The 9,550-nt window shown below is 36.6% G+C and overlaps 1 long non-coding RNA gene across 2 annotated transcripts; it reads left to right on the top strand.

Moving 5' to 3' along the window:
* Positions 1-8,143: 8,143 nt before the first annotated feature.
* LOC135222267 (uncharacterized) lies at positions 8,144-9,532 on the top strand. Of its 2 annotated transcripts, none has more exons than XR_010316255.1 (3): positions 8,144-8,274; positions 8,564-8,644; positions 9,098-9,532. It is a non-coding gene; the product is annotated as an uncharacterized LOC135222267 (long non-coding RNA). The 2 variants fall into 2 exon arrangements; XR_010316254.1 differs by having other exon boundaries at positions 8,152-8,274; positions 8,576-8,644; positions 9,098-9,531.
* Positions 9,533-9,550: the final 18 nt, after the last annotated feature.

Below are 9,550 nucleotides of genomic sequence, written 5' to 3'. Positions count from 1 at the left end.
TTTGCCCCAACAGCTTTCTTCTATCTTCCCCCCAAACCATATCGTATGATATTGGGGTAGGACGCCTACATTCTGTCCTATCTGGTGGGGTTTCTTCCAGCTGTCATGAAATTTAAATTCATAGCTAATGGGCTGAAGAAACAAATATCTGAATATGCAAGAATATATATATATATATATATATATATATATATATATATATATATATATATATATATATAGAATATATATATATGTATATATATATATATATATATATATGTATATATATATATGTATATATATATATATATATATATATATACTTGCATATTCAGATATATATATATATATATATATATATATATATATATATATATATATATATATATATATATATTCTTGCATATTCAGATATTCGTTTCTTCAGCCCATTAGGTATGGGACAATTCCTAGGCTGACAATTGCCATCCGGACAATTGCCATTGTTTCGAAAAATGTTTTCCTGTCTAAATTAGTTGTTTTGGAAACTACCCGAAATTACTTGTTTTCGAAAATATCCAAAATTAGTTGTTTGGGAAAGTATTAGAAATTAGTTGTTTTGGAAAATTACTCGTTTAGATGATATTCAGCTAGGTGAATTGCAGGGAAGTTCATAGCCAATACTTTATTACTTTTACTAACTTCAAGAGACTTCGATAGCGAACATTTCTTTAATTTTCTACATCCTTAGAAATGGCTTCAATTATTAAGAGTGAACGTGGCAACGATATTTTAGTGGATGATCTTCAGTACATGTATCATCGAAATGGATACAATAGTGACAAATCCGTAATTTACTGGGAGTGTACACAGAGGAAACAAAAATCGTGTAAAGCTAGAGTACAGACAAAATCAAAAGAAGAAAACTACGAGTTGATATAGACCTGCAACGAACATAATCATGCAGCCTCTAAAAGTACAGTTGAAGCAAAAAGTGCTGTTGCAAAGCTAAAGGAAGATGTCTCCTCGAAAAATTTATCTACAAGATCGTTAGTTTCAAGCTGCTTGTCGCCGTTGGATGCTTGCACACGAGCTGAAGTACAAAACGTCCAGCATCTAAGTAGAAATATTCGTCGATGGAGGCAGCAGAACTTCAGTGCTCCTGCAATCCCTATGGAAAGGTCAGGGTTTTGTATTCCAACAGAACTTCAACATCTTTCACCAGGGGAAAAGTTGCTACAGTATGATTCGGGAGCCGATGACCATAATCGCATTCTGATATTTGCTACTGAAGTAGGGTTTGAACATTTAAGGAGGTACAGAAACTGGGCTGTTGATAGCACCTTTAAGGTGTCACCAGCAATTTTTTATCAACTTTTTACCATCCGTGTCCTAGTAGAGAAGTGTAGTTTTCCTCGTATTTATGGCCTTCTTCCAAACAAAACAGAGGAAACTTATAAAATGATTTACAAAAAAATTCAAGAATTGCTGCAACAAAATCCATTAACTATAATGAGTAACTTTGAAAAAGGATCATTTAACGTAATTAAATGTACTTTTACTGACACTGATGTGAGTGGATGTTTCTTCCACTTCTGCCAAGCAAATTACAGGAAAATTGTTGATTTGGGGTATAAAGTTCGATACCACAATGATGCCGAATTTTGTCTTAAGATACGTTGTCTCTCTGCTCTTGCATTTTTACCAGTTGAAGATGTGTCTACAGGTTTTGAGGAACTTTCGGAGGATGAGGATATCCCTTCAGAATTTCTCTCGTATTTTGAGGTAAATTAAATTACATCTGAGTCATCAGAGGAAGAGGTGGAAATCGCAGAAGAGCTAGTCCATTATTTCCAATTTCCCACTGGGATATGAACCTAAGAACTCAACGGTCTATGCCTCGAACAAACAACAGTCTCGAAGGATTTCATAGTTCTCTATCAAATAATGCTCAACAACCTCACCATAACCTATGGAAACTCATAGATCGTCTCATGTAGGAGGAAGTTTTGTCCCAAACAAAAGTGCTTCACATGGAAAGAGGAGATGAGAGATCTACTACCACTATGTATAAGAACATAAACAAACGCTTACTACAGGTAGTCACGCGCTATAATCCTGACGATAAAATGATTTTTCTACGTTTCCTTGCCTATAACTTACATATATTCTGAAGTTTTATAATCTGATTAAACACATTTTATTCCCGTTTATTTTTTTTAGTGAATTTTTACTAACTGAATGTGATTTTTTTAATAATTTTTTTTCATCTATGTTATTAGCATTCATTTTTTTAAAACAAAATGTGATGTTTATGAATAAAAGTTTTTTAGAACATTTTTTTTGATACTGCTTTACCTTTGTTATTTTCCTTTTATAAACTATAAGTGATTTAGTAAATGAAAAGTAATCGTGAAAAAACCAACCAGACAACAATTAAACTGCTATTCTGAAAAAACAAAAAATGAAAATAGCCAAAGAAAAAAACCTCTGTTTTATTCACATTCACCTTTAAGCCACCCTTCTCTAAAGACTCCAACCCTTCCCTGTAGGTCCTCCTCATTTTCAGCATTAATCACCAGGTCATGAGCGTACAACAACTCCCTCAGCTCTTCATTCCTGATCATTTCACTCAACACATCCATGACCAGCACAAACAAAAATGGACTTAATGCTGACCCCAGGGTGTAATTGTAATCTAACACTAACTTCAAAGTTTTCTGTATCCCTGATTGTTTTTATCACTTTTGTGCTCGTTCTTTTATATATCATCTCCACCAGCCTAACGAACTTTTCTGGAACTTTCCTTTTCCTTAAACACCAAAACATCACTTCTCTTGGGATTCTATCATATATTTTCTGTAGGTCTATAAATACACAATAGAGCTCCTGGTTTCCCATTAGCCTCTTTTCCTGTAGCTGTCTTACTATGAGGATGGCATCCACCATCCCTCTTCCTCTTCATTAAACCATACTGCTGTTTTTTAATCCATGCTCTGTTAGTTTAATTCCCCTGTAGTTACCACAATCTATGACATCTCCCGTCTGCTTGTATATATAACATTAGACTCTCCTCCCATGTTTATATCAATAAAGCAAATCTTCCCTATGAAAGTAGAAAAGGTTTATATAAGTTGTATAACTAGGAGCTTTTAAAGTTATCTCGAGTGATAGCGGATTACTGTTAATTGGGTATTTACTTCTGCTACCAGAATAAAGAGCAGTTAGTTAGAATTTTGTTTCTGATGTTCTCGTACTCGGGGAGTAAGCCTACAAACTCCTTTGTTGTTGATTTAGTTGTAGTTGTTATTGTTGCTGTTCTTGTTGAAGGGGGGTTGGTAGGAAAGTTCTATGGAAGAGGCTAAAAAGGTCTGAAAAGGATGTTTTACATTGTGTAAAGATGCAGAAAAATTAGGTTAGGATATTTAGGATTTATTTATCAGAATGAAAATGTAGAAAATAATGCGCATGTTAAACAGTACAGAAAAATTATTTCTAATAAAGTATAGTGTGTTTATTTAAATTTTTCCTGGGAAACAAGGCTATATTTGACCGTAGACTTTAGCACATTTTAATCAGCATTAAAAGTTAGGAATACAATGTTTACTACTTATACGTGAGGGGAAAATCTAGTGGCTTGTTTGGAGATGTGTGTTTGTATGCACATGCGCACATCTCCGTATCTCTCGTGAGTTCAAGTCGAAGCTGAGCCCGGCCCGAATTGTCACTCGGTCTGTGCTTTCAGCACCTTATGGTTAAAACTTTTGTACTTGTCTTTTATATCATTTGTATAACTTTTTAACTTTTAATTCTTATTCCGAGTTTGTAATTTTAACTTTTGTTTTATCTTTCTATAGCTTGAAAATGGGACTTTTATGTCTTGAAACGTCGTGGCTATAATATAATACCTAGAAAGGGAATAAAGGATTATCCTTTACCTCGCAGATAGATGCCTACTGGTTGACAGAACCCCTTTCAACTGTTACTATATATACACACATACATATATGTATATATACAATTATATTATTTAATTGCCTATATCGCTTGCTACTACTTATTCTAGTGTCCTTGAGAAAATACTAGTACAGCTTTTCAAAGTGTGAATAGTTAACCATTATCTTATAAACGGGCGATTACATAATGTGTCAAGGACTCAAAGTTATCCTCAGTCAACTGACTCGCTCAATATGAAGTAAATTGTAAATTCATAAACGTTATTACCCTCATTAAATACATTTTGGACTCATTTATAATAAGTATTTGCTCTTATCGCAACTGAATCAGAGCGTTACCTCCCCCCACCTCTTTGTTATGAAGATAGCGTTCATCTGATGAATTTCGGATCAGATATACCGAACAGTATTTATATATCACTCGGATTTGACTCTCATAGGAGGACCTACGACTATTATCTAACTCGTTGATTGAGTTCCTGAGTAGATAAACGGGTGCGAATCTATCAGCAGTCGTTAGAAGATGGCTGTTTGCTATCTAATAGCCAACATGCCAGGGCTAGAATCGGGTCAGGCCACCTTGAATCAGAGTCTATCATTAGTACCCTTAACTATTTTAGCCATCAAAAAACGGATTTTTTAATCAAAATATGATTGGAAAGACCTGTGATTCCCTTAATACTCAAATATCCTTGTAGAATCGTATTCATCAGAATGACAATAACAATTAGCTATCATTCACGACTCTGAAAATAACATTAATTTGTCGAGAAGTTTAATTTTTTTCCCACAACGCAATATTACATCACACATTTTCTCCAAAGAGAAACTACCAAGAACTTTATTACCACAAAATCTCATTTGGTTGTCTAGGATTCAAAGCTATCAAAACGCCTTTTGTAAATAATATGTTTTATCTGCATTACTTTTTTTGTAAATTTAAAACGTTGTTATTCTCTAGAGCGATGAATTTCATGGAAATCCTATTACTGGAAAATGTTTTGACCCATTTTGAAGCGTTTGACATCATCACAACTGGCTTTCCCAAGAACTGCAGTTTTTGTGGAGCAACCTTATTGAAGTTTCTTTCGCTTTTTATCTCATCACGAAAGACATTATAAATCAGGTTAACATGCCAATATTTCAGCATGACAATAATATTCTTCATTTTAACGAGGGACTTATTTCTTTTACGTGAACTAACCGAACCTTTTACCGTAGTCCTTCATACTTAGTAATAATAATAAGCATGATTTAACTGTTGTAGTTATTATACTAGGTAGTTTTAGAGAGTTATTTAATTAAGGAAGGTGTATGTATATATATATATATATATATATATAGATATATATATATATACATACATATATATATATATACTATATATATATATATATATATATATATATATATATCAGAAATACAATGTGTCAGTGCCTTATATGCATATGCATGCAATCACATTCTGGAGATAAGGACGAAAAATCAGCCGCTTTTTATAGACTCTAAATCGCATGACATGGCAAATACTCGTTCGATCGGATGGAAGATTAACTTTGTTCCCCTAAAGAAAATAAACCCATCTCATCCCCGTCTCGGCGGTATCTTGGACAACCCTGGAGCTTTTGGCGCGAAAACTCTTTTGTCCAGCGAGTTTGTGGCTCGCGGGTCTTTTGTGGGGGGGCGCTCACGTATGATCCGGGATTTGCTTGATGGCAATAATGGCAGATGGGATCGGGCCTTCCTAGATTTGGGCGATTTTCCCTTGGGAATCCGCCTCCTTCGGAAATGGTTCGGACGCTCGGGCAGAGGAGGGAGTTTCTTTTCGTGTTTTGGGTTCCGTTTCACTTCTTTGAATTGGCTCTATCTGCGGAAGCTATTTCGTCTTCGTTTGCATTTCCCGTTTTCTGTTCTGGGTCTGGGGACAGTGTCCTTTGTTTTTCCCCTGTTGGCTGGTTCGTGTGTATTTTCTCCCCGAGATCCATAGGCTGCACATTCGGCCTTTCCCTTTAGCTAACACCCTTTTACTTGCAGGTCTTAAAATCCGGGGTTTTTGAAAGTTCGGAGCTTCGCGGTAAAGAGAAAACGTTCTTGGAAGGAATCCCATGAAATTGTCGGGGTATCTGATGTTGTGGTTGGCGGGAAGAGAGAGAGAGAGAGGGAAGAGAAGAGGGAAGAAGAAGAAGAAGGACCATCCGCGGGAATGGGAGGCACGACAGTGCTATTCTCCCATGTCGCCGTAAGCCTGGAAATGCTTGTCATGGGAGGTGGCTGATTGGATCCAAAGGGCAATGTCTCTTGATGCCTTTTCTCTGCCCATTTAACGTCGTTCTCAAAGTTTCCGCAATTGGGCTTACATTAGAGCTCCCAGGAAAGAGGTAGGGGAAGGAGAGGAACGCGTGGGAGGAGGGGGGAGAGGAGGAGAAGGGGGAGGAGGAGATGTTGTTGTTTGTTGGTTAGTGTGAAATATCAAGGATGCAGGAGCAAAGGGAGTAGTAAGGGGAGTAGGAAAGGAGGAGGAGGCAGGAGTAGGAGTAGGAAGAGGAGGAGTAGGCAGGAATAGAAGGTGTAGGAAGAGGAGGAGGAGGCAGGAGTAGAAGGTGTAGGAAGAGGAGGAGGAGGCAAGAGTAGAAGGCGTAGGAAGAGGAGGGAGGGAAGAGGGGGCAAGGGCTGAAGGAGTAGGAAGAAGAGGAGGAGGTGTAGGAGGAGGCAAGAGTAGAAGGAGTAGGTTGAGGAGGAGTACGTAGGAGTAGGAGAAGACAGGAATAGAAGGAGTAGGAAGAGGAGGAGGAGGCAGGAGTAAAAGGAGTAGGAAAGGGGGGGGAAGGAGGAGGAAACGTTGCTGTGTGTTGGTTAGGTTGAAATATCAAAGGGAGAGGAGTAAAAGGAGTAGGAGGAGGAAAGAGTGGAAGAGGAGGAGGAGGAGAGGTAGGAGGAGCCCTGACAAAGAAGCAGCATACACACGCGAAGGAGGCTTTGGGGTTCCGGGGCTGTCGAGATGAAAGCTATGAACAACATGCTTGGCTACCGACGTCCAGATTGTTCTAATAAATTCTGGTTGTCTGGTTGGCTGAGAGGTTGCGGCGCTACCAGGATTTATGTCACTGGCAAGTCGCCTTTACTAATCGAAAGAGGATGTTTCATCATTGGAGAGTTTATTGGTCGGCCATGACATTTGACTCTTGCTCGATTTATTTTCTCTTTTGGTGGTTTCAGTTAAAAGTTTATCAGAATTCTTCATTCCAAGGTGATCTCTCCATTTTCTTAGATATCTCCAGTTTCAGGTATTATGAGGAGCTTGCTTCTGAAGTTTGTTGTTAGACAATTGTTTCTTTGTATTTTCGAAAGTAATAATGAAGTGATAAGGGAGGAAAGTTAAAATCATATTAATATTTCTCACTCTTTCATTCCAGGCATTATATAAATTTCATCCAGCCTTTCCGCTTTTCGTATATACATATATATATATATATATATATATATATATATATATATATATATATATATATATATATAATATATATATATATATATATATATATATATATATATTCTGTTTAAAAAGACTCTTAATTTGGTGAAGAACAACTTATCGGTAAAACAATTATCATTAAAAAACTCTTTAAGAACAAAAAGTTTTTTTATGAAATAATTCATATGTACTGGCAAGTCTAAAAGCTCGAAAAAACAGTGATAAAAGTATTAAATTTAAAAGTCTTATAACAAGCACTGAGAAAATTTACCCTTAGACCAGTAAATGTTGGTTTCCTATACGCCGTGATATCAAAATCAGTACTTAGTCGTGAAATGAGTACAGCAAGAAAAGGTAACTGGCTGTTTTGCTCTAATTCAATAGTGAACTTTATCTTATTATTATGTTTTGCATTGATGGAATTCAGAAACAGGTTGGCTTGCTGTTCACACTCGAATATCAAAAAGGTGTCATCTACGTAATGTCGGTATATTTAGTAGATTCTTCAAAGATAAAAATGACGGTTGCAGCGAATATGTGACAAAGTTAAATTTCAACCAACACATACGAAAGGTATTTTTTCTTATGGTCACATTCACTCAAAATCTCAACCAATCTGTGTGAGTAGGATTTCAAGTCTTAAAACAAGTTCTGAGTCGTTGGGACCAAATTAAAAGGGAAAAGAGAGAGCAGTGACGTTTTCAGTGTCCAGCGTCCTTGGTTGGCAACTCGAGCTGATGTTAAGAGTTAAGACTGGTTATGGTCGGCATCCGACACCGACAGTCCGACTGAGTTAGTGGAGTGTTGTTCGTCAAATTTCGCGTAGTATAGAGTTCAACGGGAAGTTTTGATGGTGTTGCTCGTCTCTGTTGTCTATCTTCAATGGTGGGTTTTACGTTAAGTTGTCTTCATTGGTATGTGAAATGGTGGAAAAAGGTTTTTTTTTTAACTTTTTTACACAACTGTCCATATAAGATGAATTTGGGGAAGGCTACATTGTGTATCAAGTGAACTTTGTTTCTGAAAAGTGACAAACTATTCTTTAGTTTTGTCTTACTAGTTATTAGGTTGCTTAACAGAAGTCATTTCTAAAATTTGTTTTCCAAGACGCTTAAGTTTCTCTGAGCACGTGAAGGGGATATCTATGAACTCCTGCTAAGTACTCGTCACATAGTTTTCTTTTCAGAAGCTGCAGAAAGTTGGCCTTTCGTTCAAACTATGAAGAGGATCTGGGTATAATATACCACTACAAATGGTTAGTTTCTTTTGAATTTAATTTTTTTCGAAAGTCACTTTGCAAGCCAATCCTCCCCCCATCAGGGGCGTGGCCCCTGGTGGGTGGAGGATGTTTCTTCTGGCATACGGTAAATTTGATCGTATGCCAGAAGACGGCTTTTGCTTTGAAATAACTTGGTGGTAAGTCTGGTCATTTTTCTAGACTTTGTTTTGCTCAGTTCGTGTATTTAAGTTCTAAATTGTAAAATTATTTTAAAACTATTAAAATTTAAATATACTTTTATCATAAACTAATATGATAGCTTTGCTTGTTAAAACTCTTGCTACAGAAAGTTCATTTTGCTGAAGTTTTCATTAATTTACTGCTGTCTTTATACTAAGCCACTTGAATGAATTTTTTTGAGCAAAGTAGATTTGCTACAAATGAAACTTCACATTTATTGCCCATTTCTGCTGCCGTGTTTTCTTGCAGATGGTGTGGAGGTGAGGAAAGAGTTAGGCTGGCGACAGCGAGGAACGCGCTAACCGGTTACCTATGCCTACATGTTATTGTAATAACCACAATGCCTCGCTATTTATATTTCGGGTACTCTCAACACGGGCCTTAACTCAAGCCTTGGATCCAAATGAAAATATGCAGCCATTTTGATGTCCGGCAACAGGATTCAAACACGCCATGTCAAGTGGCTGGACTCTTGCACGTGATTTGCATTGACTTGCATAATGCTGTTAGTATTAATGAAAGTTAATGTGGTTGTTTGAGAAATAAATTTATTAATTACCTAATAACCTGACCTTGGTGTCCTGATACCTTGCATTTATCTAAGGAACTGTAAAAATACTTTTTCAACCCACTAGTCGGTGTGAGTGTATTGGTGGTATGAAGATTTTAGAGCCACTAAACTATTGGTTTTCAAGGTTGATA

This window comes from Macrobrachium nipponense, chromosome 3 (assembly GCF_015104395.2).
Source record: "Macrobrachium nipponense isolate FS-2020 chromosome 3, ASM1510439v2, whole genome shotgun sequence".
Classification (NCBI taxonomy): Eukaryota; Metazoa; Arthropoda; class Malacostraca; order Decapoda; family Palaemonidae; genus Macrobrachium; species Macrobrachium nipponense.
Note: the sequence above shows the minus strand (reverse complement) of the source record. Positions and strands in the feature narration are given on the sequence as shown.